Source organism: Pleurodeles waltl, chromosome 2_1 (assembly GCF_031143425.1).
Source record: "Pleurodeles waltl isolate 20211129_DDA chromosome 2_1, aPleWal1.hap1.20221129, whole genome shotgun sequence".
Lineage (NCBI taxonomy): Eukaryota > Metazoa > Chordata > Amphibia > Caudata > Salamandridae > Pleurodeles > Pleurodeles waltl.
In genome coordinates, this window is record NC_090438.1 from 667,601,758 (window position 1) to 667,614,988 (window position 13,231).

The following is a 13,231-nucleotide window of genomic DNA, read 5'->3' on the forward strand; positions in this document are numbered from 1 at the left end:
AATTAGTTGGAAGAAAATACATGCACAGTCACAGATGCCCTAAAGTGTGGTGTCTGTGCCCTAAGTTCCTTCTAATTATATTAACAGACCGAGGGCCTAATTTAGGTCTCAGTGGACTGGTTGTTCCAGCGCAGCAGTGACGGATGTCCCCCTCTGCCGAAATCTAAATCCCATTGAAAGAATGGGATTTAGATTTCGTCAGACTAGATATCTTTTACCGTTTGTGAAGGAGTAACCAGTCCGCCGAGATCTAAATCAGACCCTGAGTCTTCTGCAAGCACCTCAGGAGACTGAGAGTAGGCAGAACAGTGAGAACATTTGTTGCACAGTAGCATCATGTACTACCAGTACTGCCGCAAGAGAGCTGCTAGTTCTGTTCTTTTGATAACCGCAAATTGCACCAGTTCTTTTCTTTGTATGACAGCACATTGCTCTGCTCCTGCCCATGATGTATCAATGTGATGTATGGTGGAACGTGTCAAGCCTTTTCACTTCAGAAATTCAGAACCTATGGTAATGTTCTATCTATCTATCTATCTATCTATCTATCTATCTATCTATCTATCTATCTATCTATCTATCTATCTATCTATCTATCTATCTATCATATCTATCATATCTATCTATCTATCTAGCTATCTATCTATCTATCTCCTTTTTGTTTTTTATGCACTTTCCCAACTACTATTCTCGAGATATCAAATCTCTATCAGATTGTTTCAGTTTCTTAACTGCTGTTCACATGTGCTTGATAACAGCCACCAAGCCCACTGACTTCACACTTATCCCAGACATTTCAAATATGCCAAGACATTTAGTTAAGCAATTAACTTGTGAAAGCTAAGCTGTAGGCCAACACAAACAACTACCAAAAGTACAAAAGATGTTGTCCTAATTGTAAAGGGTCCTTGGAAACACCACAGGGCTACGTTGGAAGGGCCTGGTCCACCTGGTGCCCCCTTGAACTGGGCCTGTCACCATTGATTTTTAACATCTATGTCGGACCTCTCTCTGACCTGGATAGGTCCCTTGGACACAGAGCTCAGTTCTCTGCTGAGGATAACCAGGTTACCTTAAAGCAGAATAAGCATGCTCCACGTCAGCACTGAGGCTGAAAGACTATTTGTCAGTCATTTATCAGTGCATGAGTAACAACTTCAAGAAGCTTTAAGTTGGGAATATATAGCTTCCCATGATTGGGAAGAACCAGAATTGCTTGGTCAGTGCCCCATGTTTTTCACTCAGGAATGTGTTTGTCTGCTGGAGTTGGGTGGCCAATCCCGGGATGACATTCATGATGGCAGACTGACCTTTAGAGATGGTTCTTAGGAGGTCAATAGCCTCCTGACCGAGGGCAGCAGTGGTAACAGGGGCTGGGGTGGAGGTACCTCCGGCAAATGAGATGCTCACCCTCGTAGGGGAGTGGGCTTGGCCTACTGGGTTGGGAGCAATAGGGAGGGTGGTGATAGAATGCTGGGTGGCAGACAAATATGGTGCTGGGGGAGGGTCCCTGATGGGTCCGCAACCACTAGGGAGTGGGCACTGGTGGAGAAACCTGAGGATGAAGAGGCTGTTTCAGTCTCCCCAGTGGCGCTCCCCTCACCCTCTGGCCCACTCGGTTCCTCTGTATCAGTTGTATCTTGACATGAGGTCCCATGGGAAGATGCTTCCCCACTCTGCTGTGCCTCGTCTCCTTCACCTGCCAATGCTGAAGCTGCCAAAAGAAACAGAAATAGGGTCACAACATGGACATAAAAATACCTCAATCACAAGTCTGAGAGACAAACCATGCCATCATGTCAAGCTGCCCCCTGCAAAAAGTGGCACCTAAGTGGCACAATCATGTGCCATTACATAACCATCTGGAATTACAAAAGTGACACATGAGAAAATCAGGATCTCAGATATTTGCATGGATGAAGTCTAGCAACCACACTAACAATACAGCTACTAGATTTCCACACCATCCTCAAACCTTTGCCACATGCAGCAGATCCCAGTGAACTACTAACTAACAATTGGATACCATTTTACGGTACTCTAGCGAATACACAGACACAAACTCAGGCACGCATTTATTCTCCACTGATGTGATGTACCAACAACATCAGAGGTTGCAAAGGAAATCCAGCTGACACAGGTACAAATCTGCAAAAACCTGGAGTTGGTGACATGGAAATGCCCGTGTCACTATGGACACATCACAACAATGTACATCTCCACAAATGTACATCTCCACAAGTGACACCTGTACAAAATGAGTCAAGGAGGTAGTAGCAATGTCACTCAGACATTCCCCAACTGTGGCATTGAAAGGAACAACAATGAAGTAATGTTCAAAATCTCATGCAGAGATGTCTCCAGAATACACACAACAATGATTCTATATGGCCCAGCATAGCCACCACCAATGTCTGACACCCACTACAATGTTCACCTCTGAGTGTGTTTTAGTAAACAACTGTACCATGCAGGTTGGATAGACACAGAACTTGCAATGACCAACAGAAGGACCCCAGCTTGTTGTCCAATGAGAGGCTACATCACTACCCGCATCTCAAACAATGCAAGCATGGCATCTGTCTGTGGATGAACCCCTGTCCCTAAACACATGTGATGCAAACATCACTGCACGTCACTCCATGATGCACTCCAACAGTCAGGCACAATCATTACACAGGTGCAGTGCACTTCTCAACATGAATCCACGTTAAGGGTACAAACGAACAGAAAGTGGATCCACACTTTGGCCCTACCTGTCATGTCCCTCATTGCTACTACAGTTTTGCATGACTAATGACATGCTATGAGGCATGCAGGTATCTGTCAGACAAAATATGATGGTAACACCCTCCTGTCTGTGGCACCCAAAGAAATGGACCACCATTGTCGATGTACCATTACAACAACAGTTCCCCATGCACATGTATGTGAGAGACTCCAGGAATCATCCCATCAACATGAGTAGCACATGCATAAAACAGCATCATAGATATGTATCCTAAGGAGAATGGAGCACATGCTGACATGTAGGCACACTGACTGTTGGCTACAGTGATGACACATCACTCATGTCAATGCACATTCCCCACTTACCAGGGGGAATTAGTTTGCTACAGCTGCCAACAATTGGCCATGTATGTCATGTCACATGTATGATGGACACCTATGCATTACAGACCGCAGTGAGGCACCAGCAACCATCATAGACTAAATATAACTAGCTCCAGGGCGTCAGATGTCAACCTATGCATATTCCCAGACACATGACAGAGGACAGTGATCCACACCCTACTTACCTTTCACCTGTAACATTTAGGAGGAGTGATCTGTTGGAGATAACTAACACCCATTAAAAGAATAAATAGTACATATTTGTTAACTTCACACAACCATATGTGGTGCCTGCCAAGCAATAGGTTTGCGGATTCCCCATAGTTTTGACCTCATTTCCAGGTCTAAAAGGAAAAGCACACCAGCTGGAAACGCATGACCTGTCTACACAAATAGGTCCCCCTATGATCTGTGACACATGGCACATCCCTCGTTGTCAGGGAGAGCAGTCAGTCCTTCACCTGGCAAAGGACAAGCAGGAATTTGCCTTGTACTCACCTACTTGTATCTGCTGTGCTGCCCTCAAAAGCCCATCCCACTCCAGGTAGGCCACCAAAATGCAGGCCATTAGGGGGGTCATTGTCTGATGGGCACCCTGTTCACATTGGGAGGACAACCCCAGCTTGGCCTCCGCGATCTTCAGGGTCCAGCGTCTCAGGTCCTCCCACCTCCCAGCGTCTCAGGTCCTCCCACCTCTTCCAACAGTGGGCACTCCACTGGTTGTGGGCCCTCAGGGTCCACACCTTCTTGGCGATGGTGCTCCAAATCCTCTACTTTTGATGGGTGTTGACCTGCATGGATTCAAAAGACACAACAAGAAATCATGTCAAAAGTCCCATAGAAGATGGCTGAGTCACATACATGTTAGTGTGCCAAGATAAGAGCATCCTGTCCTGACCATACTGCCCACGTCATTGGACACAGGGGCATGACTACAATCACTCCCCAATATGCTGCCCCACACACCACCCAGCTCAGGCCCTGCACTGACCAGGTAGGTCAACTATGATTTCTGTGGAACATGAGCTAGCAACCTGATAGAGATCAGAACAACTATGAGACACATCATATCAAGCGGCTACTAACAGGAAAACCTCTCGGCCAGTAATGCACACATAAACATCCACTATCCCATATTATCAATTGCAGCATACAGTCCATATAGGCCACAGCCAGCCTACAAACTCAACTATCGTCCTTGGCTCACAATGAAGGGAGTGGTATGGTGGGAACACAGAGTGTTAAGCCTGTCCGTGTGTATACATGTGCTGATACAGATGCAGGCCCTTGACACTTGAGGGGGTGGGGGTCTGTGTGTTTCATCAACAACACAAAACACACTTCTGCTTATGTGTGTTAGCTTAACCTAGAGTACCTTTGGAAAGACATGGGCATGCATTGTACATGTCCTACTATGTGTCCAAACAACAGAGTCACATATCATTGCTCAACATACTGTTTCCACTTATCCAATTACCTAAATGCAATGACCCTGCACTGGAACACATGTGACTCGGATGAAGGTGACAACAGGGCTGTGGGATCAAGGGACCTGACAAGGAGGCTATGCAACACACACTGAAAAAGATGATAACAGCACATCCGTCATAGATCACCAGCCTGCCCCTAATATCATTTCCATTGTAATCAGTGGACAGATGCTCAATACGCTGCACATTGGCACAGAGGCATGATCTGGCGTCTGACCATGCTGTGCAGGGATACAGGGTGTGTGCTAGTGTCACACTAGCATAGCAAAAGGGATTCAATACCAGCCCAGGTTATGACGGACACTGTGAGAAACATTAGACAGGCCACGTTCTCTACAGGCTGAGCATACAGACCTACATGGAACACCACATCCGACACTTACATGCATAACAGTACATCATATAGCCAACAGCCAATTGGTATGTGGTGCCTATGTGCCGAGCTGAGGGCCATAGTAAGTCATGAACTGTCTTCCATACAACAGTCTAACAAGGCCAGATGTGGTTTGAGATCACTGTGCCAACAAACACAGAGCTCAACTTACAATCAACTGACACATACAACATGCATTCTCCAATCCTGCTGTCATGCAATCACATGTGATTGCACACTGATAACATATTTTGCTTAGAGATGCAGTGGGATGGCTATCATGACACCTCACCTATTTATGTGCATCGAACACAAGCTGGATCTGGGAACATTCAATACACACTCTCAACAATGTTTCAGAGCTCAATACACGTCACTTGACACAGACACATGCCCATTGACTTACCCATTGATGCACACTGACAGCACCTACAGGGCTTGACTACACAATCTGACAAACTGGGCCAAACTCTAGGCTGTCTAAAGGTGAGATATGTCGAAGTACAGAAAAAACTGTGCACATGGGGCACTTGTATGCTCTTCTGGTGCACAATAGAGCTGTCCTCCACAAGCTTCTCCAGCTCCTCGGGGGAGTAGGCAGGGGCCCTACCACTTGTTAGACGTGGCATTATTGCTCCCAGAGGTGGTACACAGCTGCTCAGATAGTGGAGGTCTTGCTGGCAGCAATGTCAGGATTCAAGTGAGGGATTTTGCAGAACATGGCGGTCACGTCCGCTACCTATGCGACCATCACTGACGGTGGACACAGCCATTGGCCCAATACCACAACTGGCAACAATGTTAACCTATGGCTGTGGCAGCCACTGGAGCATCTGCCTACCACCATGACGAGATCCACCAGCAATCGTGGGCGCTTTCTAATGTCCAGTGGACTAGGTCAGGCAGACGCCAATTTAGAGGCATACTATGCCATTTTTAGCTGTTTTAGATGTGTCACATATCTGAAAATTTTGTTTTGGAGAATTATGAGTCCTGGCATTGTCCTGTCATGTATGTCAATCACATTTGACATAATTTTGGTATGACGCCAAACACATGTGACAAAATGATTAGGGGCACAGGGCAATGTCAGTTTGGGGCATTAGCTCACAGTTCGAGTGGCAAGTCACACCCACATATTGTTGCTATCCAGATAGATGATGTGTACAAATTTGTGGAAATGCAAGAGGGAAACATGTTACTTGGAAGTGGCGATGTGTAAAGTGTATCATGTCCTCTGCTACTTACATGCCATGTCACTGTTCGTCTATCACATGCATTATGTATCTTGCAAGGGACACATTGCATGACGGCTATATTCTCCTTTTGTCCTAAATAGTTACCTTGGGAGGGGAAGGATCAGACAACCTCATGTATACCGTCCACTGGCAGATCTTAAGGCAATGGAGGATAGGCACATCACCCAGATGTACCACCTGGATAGGCAGACCATTATGGATCTTTGTCTTCAGTTGGAGCCAGATCTGATGCCTGCCATCAGTCATCCAAATAGCATTGCACCCATCACTCAAGTCATGGCAGTGTTACAATTCCTGGCCACAGGGTCCTTCCATAATACAGTGGCCCTATTTGCTGGGATGTCCCAGTCTATGGTCAGTTTGGTCTTGAAGAATGTACTCTCAGCAGTGTTGAAACACCTAGTCAGCTACATTCAGTTTCCTCAACATGAGGATTTTACCCATGTGAAGGCTGACTTCTATGGTTTGGCACACATTCCACATGTGGTGGGAGCCATTGATGGTACACATGTAGCCTTGGTTCCACCACATGGCAATGAACAAGTCTTTTGGAACAGGAATAACTTCCATTCCATCAATGTCTAGGTTGTTTGTTTGGCAGACCTCTACATTTCCCAGGTCTGTGCCTGTTATCCGAGTTCAGTCCATGATGCCTTCTTCATGCGGAACAGCGATATTCCACAGCTGATGATACAACTGTACCCAGAATGGGCCTGGCTGGTTGGTAAGTCACATATGTCCTGTTTGTTTGCATGCTATGTCTGCTGTTAGAGAGACGGTGCTTGGTACTCATGGTTGCACATATGTTGAATTCCCTTACAGGTGACTCTCCATACCCAAACCGTCCATGGTTGTTGACACCGGTGAGGAACCAAACTACGCCAAGGGAAGTCCCCTTCAACGAGGCTCATGGAAGGACACAGCGTGTCATGGGGCGGACTTTTGGGCACCTGACAGCCATATTTTGTTGTATGGACAAGACTGGTAGCTCCCCTCTACTCACCTGGAAAAGTGTGTGTGATCATTGTGGCCAGCTACATGCTTTACCACATTGCCCTGAGGAGAAATATCCCATATATTTCAGCTAGCAGTTCCACAGAGTGAGCCTCCTGAAATGCCAATTGAGGATGGCAGTGATGAGGATGAAGGTGGAAACATGCGGGCAGATCTCATCAATCAGTACTTCACTTCAGTGTAAGTAGGTGATGTTATGTGATTACTGTGACTGTATGGGGAAGTATAGGGGGTCAGGATGTGTTGAGTAGGGTATCTCTTTTTCCAAGAGACAGGGCATCTCATCCTATGCATTTTACAGGAAAGGTTTTCTAGCTAGGTTTGATTTAACATGTGACTAACTTGATGATCGGCTTTGTTTGGCTCTGTTTCATTGCATTGTCAGTGGATCACCTGAAGTTTGAAAGAATAATTGGGTCATATGCATGCTTTTACCTGCCTGAACACCTTGTATTTTATTCCTTCTTCCAGGTTCCTTCACCATGCAATCCTCATGTGGACATTTCAGAGTTGTGTCTTGCTGGTCTGACGTGTGAAGTGGACATGGATTGATCCAGGTAATGTTAGTCACAGATTTGGGGTGTGTAGGAAGTTGGCTCTGTATATACTATTTCAAAGTAAGAAATAGTGTGCACAGAGTCCAATGGTTCCCCTTAGAGGTAAGATAGTGGCAAAATTAGATAATTCTAATGCTCTATTTTGAGGTTGTGTGGTCGAGCAGTAGGCTTATCAGAGGGTAGTGTTAAGCATTTGATGTACACACACAGGCAATAAATGAGGAACACACACTCAAAGACTTAGTCCAGGCCAATAGGTTTGTTATATTGAAAAATATATTTTCTTAGTTTATTTTAAGAATCACAGGTTCAAGATTTGAAGTAAACACTTTAAATGCAAGGTACTTCACTTAGATACTTTAGGAACTTTGAATAAAAGCACTGTCATATACAGTCTGTGTAAAAATGACAATAAGCTATTTTCAGAGTGGACACTGCAAAAATCAACAGTTCCTGGGGTAGGTAAGTAAAGGTTAGTTTTGGAGGTAAGTAAAACACTTACAAGTCTCAGTTCTGGGGCCTAGGCAGCCCACCGTTGATGGTTCAAGGCAACCCCAAATTTACCACGCCAGCAGCTCAGGGCCGGTCAGGTGCAGAGGTCAAAGAGGTGTCCAAAACAAATAGGCGCCTATGGAGAACAGGGGTGCTCCGGTTCCAGTCTGTCACCAGGTAAGTACCTGTGTCCTCGGGGGGCAGACCAGGGGAGTTTTGTAGAGCACTGGGGGGACACAAGTAGGCATACAAAACACACCCACAGCGGCACAGGGGCGGCCGGGTGCAGTGTGCAAAACAGGTGTCTGGTTTCAGGTAGAAAACAATGGAGGGACCCGGGGGTCACTATAGCGGTGCAGGCAGGCCCGGGGGGGCTTCTCGGGACAGCCACCACCTGGGCTAGGCAGAGGGTCGCCTGGGGGTCACTCCTGCTCTGAGGTTCGGTTCCTTCTGGTCCTGGGGGCTGCGGGTGCAGTGCTGGTTCCAGGCGTCGGTTCCCTTGTTACAGGCAGTCACAGTCAGGGGGAGCCTCTGGATTCTCTCTGCAGGTGTCGCTGTGGGGGTTCAGGAGGTCGCCTCTAGTTAGTCACAGGCTCGCAGTCTCTGGGGAGTCCTCCCTGAGGTGTTGGTTCTCTGAATCTCGAGCCGAGGGCATCAGCTGCAGAGTGAGAAGTCTCAAAGAAGTGGCTGGTTTTGAGGAGGGCCGCGGTTCACTGGAGTTTCTTGGTCCTTTAGTCCAGGGCAGTCCTCTGAGGCTTCAGAGGTCACTGGTCCCTGTCGGATGCATCGCTGGTCGCAGGTTTTCGAAGTTGGAGACAGGCCGGTAGGGCTGGGGCCAAAGCAGTTGTCGTCTTCCTCCTTCTCTGCAGGCTTGTAGGTCAGCAGTCCTTCTTGTTTCTTCAGGTTGCAGGAATCTCATTTCCTGGGATATGGCGTGCCCCTAAATACTGAATTTAGGGGTGTGTTTAGTTCTGGGAGGGCAGTAGCCAATGGCTACTGTCCTTGAGGGTGGCTACACCCTTTTTGTGCCTCCTCCCTGAGGGGAGGGGTGTGGTTCTAAAAATTCTGGACCCATGTAATTTACTTTGCCACAGCAGTACGATTTTAGTATCAAAAGACCTATAATGACTAGTACACTAAGCATGAGCATTTTCGCTCAATTCCAGCAGCGTTTTCACCTCGAAATCGCCATTTTCGTCCTGCACTCGTGGCTCCCATTTTATACACGGCAGCCATTTTTAAAAGTTGCCCTCACATAGGCTTATAATACAGTCAGATTTGATTCCAAGGACACGTACACCTTGATTGACTTTTCTCTGACCTGGGCAAGCTGGAACCATTGCCTCAGGCCAAACCTGTTTGGTCAGTCCCTCTCCCAGTGGCCGAATCAGATAGCATCAAGGCACACCATGCCATAAAACCCTTATTATCGCTCACACACCTTGCCTAATCTTACTCACACCTGCACCTGCTCTTTTCTTCTTCTTACTTTACGAGGGGGAGGTGCCCGTTTTTTTGGGGGGTCCACACTTATCTGATGTAAAATACTAGGCCTTGCCGGGTAATTTATTATGGGTTGGATGACATGAAATATGAGGTTTCATCATGACACTGTTTTTTCCTTTGTAGTGAAAACATGTGAATGACCAACCAAAATGTCAAGAATGTTTGCCTGAAGCTTAAAAAACTGTATATAAGGAAACCTGACTTTGCATTGAAACACAGTCTCCTGAGAACATACAAACCGTGCTGTTGTACTTCTAGGACGCTTGTTACTTGGTTGCAGCCAATAAATTCGATCTTTGACTTCACCTAGAAGACTCTGAGTTTCTGTGGTCTGAATCAGGAAAGTACCCGAGGTCTTTGAGTGTACCCTGGTACCACTGGGTTACCGGATCAGTACCGGTTCTGAAAAACCCAGTACCTCAGTTGGCGCCCAACGTGGGGCGATACCAGCGGTACCGGTCCAAGCCTGAGGTCCGTGGGGAGCTTCGTGTGAAAATTCTGGAGGAAGGCCGCCACTTCATCGACCCCTGCATGTCGACGTGGTCCGAAAGTCTTTGCTGCGAGGTTCCCCGCTTCCCGACGGCTACGAAGGACTGCTGCCCTGGCTATCGCCCTGATTTGGACCCTTGATGTTTGGTAGAGCGAAACGATAAGATGAGTCTTCTGGTGACGTCATCGATATTTTCAGTTAAGTATAAGTGGAGCGTCTCCCAGTCCTTAGTTGGACACTTGGTTTGGTCCTTAGTTGGACATTTGGTTTGGTATCCCTTCGGGATCACTTTGATTTGGAACTTGCAAGTACCAAAGCCGAAGGACTCGTGTATTCACGAGACTATCGTAAACGATAATCCTTTGAAGTTTGAAGCTAGACTAGTGAGCGAAGATGCCTGGTCTTAGTAGACTTGGAAATTTGTTTTGTCTTGGTTGTAAAAGGGACTCCCGGTTGGAGGACTCATGTCCGGTTCCTCCGATTGGAACTCCAACCTATGAACTATATGTGAAGCACGGAGTGGGCCCCATCACGTTTAATAAAGTATGGGTCCACTATTCTTGGAAATAAATGTCTGTGAGGCTGTTTTTGCAGTTTTTTGGAACACTATTGAGAAAAGTTTTCTTTTCTCTTGTAAATATGACTTACAACTAGGATCTGCAAACGGTTCTGTAAGTAAATTGCGATGGCGCTATTTATGAAAAATGGCTAAAGCGCGCTGTATTGTGTGTCCTGAGTGTTTTCTGTTTATATCTGAAATGAGCTCAATGTGTGTTTGTGGGTCTTCTTGATGTTTTCAGTTTGTTAAGTAAAATGTTGGTTAATTAATATTAAGTAGAAACTTAGAAAAAAATCCAGAAATGAACCATGTGATGTGCTAACATAGCTATATGTTGCTCTTTAATTTATAGAATGAGCAATTGTGCACATATACAAAACTGCAGTTAAATGCTTAATAAATTAGAAAACACATTCAATAGATATAAATAGGGCCCCAAAAAAAAAAAACGAAATTATCTATTTTTGCAAAAAAATAAATAAATTTACAGCATTTTTCTTAGATGCATTGTATTAGATGTTCACAGGCAAACTTTTCAGCTGCAGTATATTTGATAGGAATGTTCAATTCAGCCAGCACTTTCCCAGTTAAACACGGGTGGAATTTTGCATAACCTTCCTTTTAAATGAAAGTGGCGCAAAAATGTGACGCATTTCAAGTTAGGCTTATGCGCTTAGGCTTGTGAGTTAATGTATCCCAAATAATAGGCAAGGGATGCAGCTTGCTTTTATATGTGGAATTATCACAAAAAAAAGAATAATTGGTTTAATTTTTTTTTTTTTTTTTATTAATTATGGAAAAATTATTTAAAAAATAAGTGCCTTTCAAAATCGTTTTTTAATATTTATAAAGCTTAATACCTATACTATGACCTCCTAGCATTAAAATTTAATTTAAGTTATGTTGCACCGCTAAAATGACATTTGTATGTGCAATTTTCCCTTGGCGCAGGAGCAAACAAGCTCATTTCTATAAAGTATAAGTTAATATTTTCAATGGCTGACTCATGGATTGTGTAATAGACATTCTGGTAATGCATATTATGCAAGAAAATTGTAGGATATTGATTTTTAATGCCTAAAATATCAAAGTCGATTTTGGGCAAAAGCACTGTTTAAACTGCATTTTCTTTCATTCAGAGTACTTTTTAAAGTGTCTCAGGCTTCAGTAAATGCATACATTTAGGTTTGATATATATTTGCAGGTTGTGCCTTCTTATGATTCAATGAGTCAATGTGCCAGTACAAAGGCTTGTTTTAATATCAAGGTTGAAGGTTCTAACTTCAGCTGGGCCTACTGAGACGTTCATTCATTCGAGGTTGATGAAACATGTACCATTGCATGGGATTGCAACAAGCATTTATTCTAACAACTGGTATGTGTGTTATTAAGGTTTGTGAATTATTCACAGTAAATGTAGTTTAATAATCTGGAAATAGAGATCATTTTTTTTAGCGCCTAAAAAGGATTTTTTTTTTTTTTTAAATAGAGTGAATTATTGCAGGTTAGAAGGAAAACAGGAAGGCCTACTGTCTTTGACAGATTCAGAGTGGCAGAAGCTAGGAGAGCTACAGAGGCTGGCTCAAGTCACGCTGCTGAGATGCTATCTTTAGTTTTCCCATAAACAATGGAGGAGGCTGTCATGTTGACACTTGTGACCTTTTAAATTAGGGCCTTGTCTCTGTGAAATGCAGAATGACCCTACCGGGCCTCTAAAAGTGGGATTTCTGGTTTCTCCAGAAGAACATCAATACAATTAAAGAACTTGGGGCCAGATGTAGCAACCCTTTTGCGAGTCGCAAACGGCGAAAATCGCCGTTTGTGACTCGCAAACGTGGGTTTGCAATGCACAAATGCATATTGCTAGTCGTTACCGACTCGCAATATGCATTTGCGAATCGCAAATAGGAAGGGGTGTTCCCTTCCTATTTGCGAGTCGGAGTGGTATGCAACTCCATTTGCGACCGCGTACGCGGTCGCAAATGGAGTCGCAGTTACCATCCACTTCAACTCGCAAACGGGAAGGGGTCCCCATGGGACCCCTTCCCCTTTGTGAATGGACCCCAAATTATTTTTTCAGGGCAGGGAGTGGTCCAAGGGACCACTCCCTGCCCTGAAAAAACCGAAACAAAAGGTTTCGGATTTTTTTGAAATGCAGCTCGTTTTCCCTTAGGGAAAACGGGCTACATTTCAAAAAAAAAAAATGCTTTATTGAAAAGGCAGGTCGCTAACATGGAGGCCTGCTGACGTCAGCAGGCCTCCATGTTAGCGAGTGCCTATACTCGCAATGGGGCCGCAATTTGCGACCCACCTCATGAATATTCATGAGGTGGGTCATTGCGACCCCATTGCGAGTTGCAGACGGTGTCTGAGACAC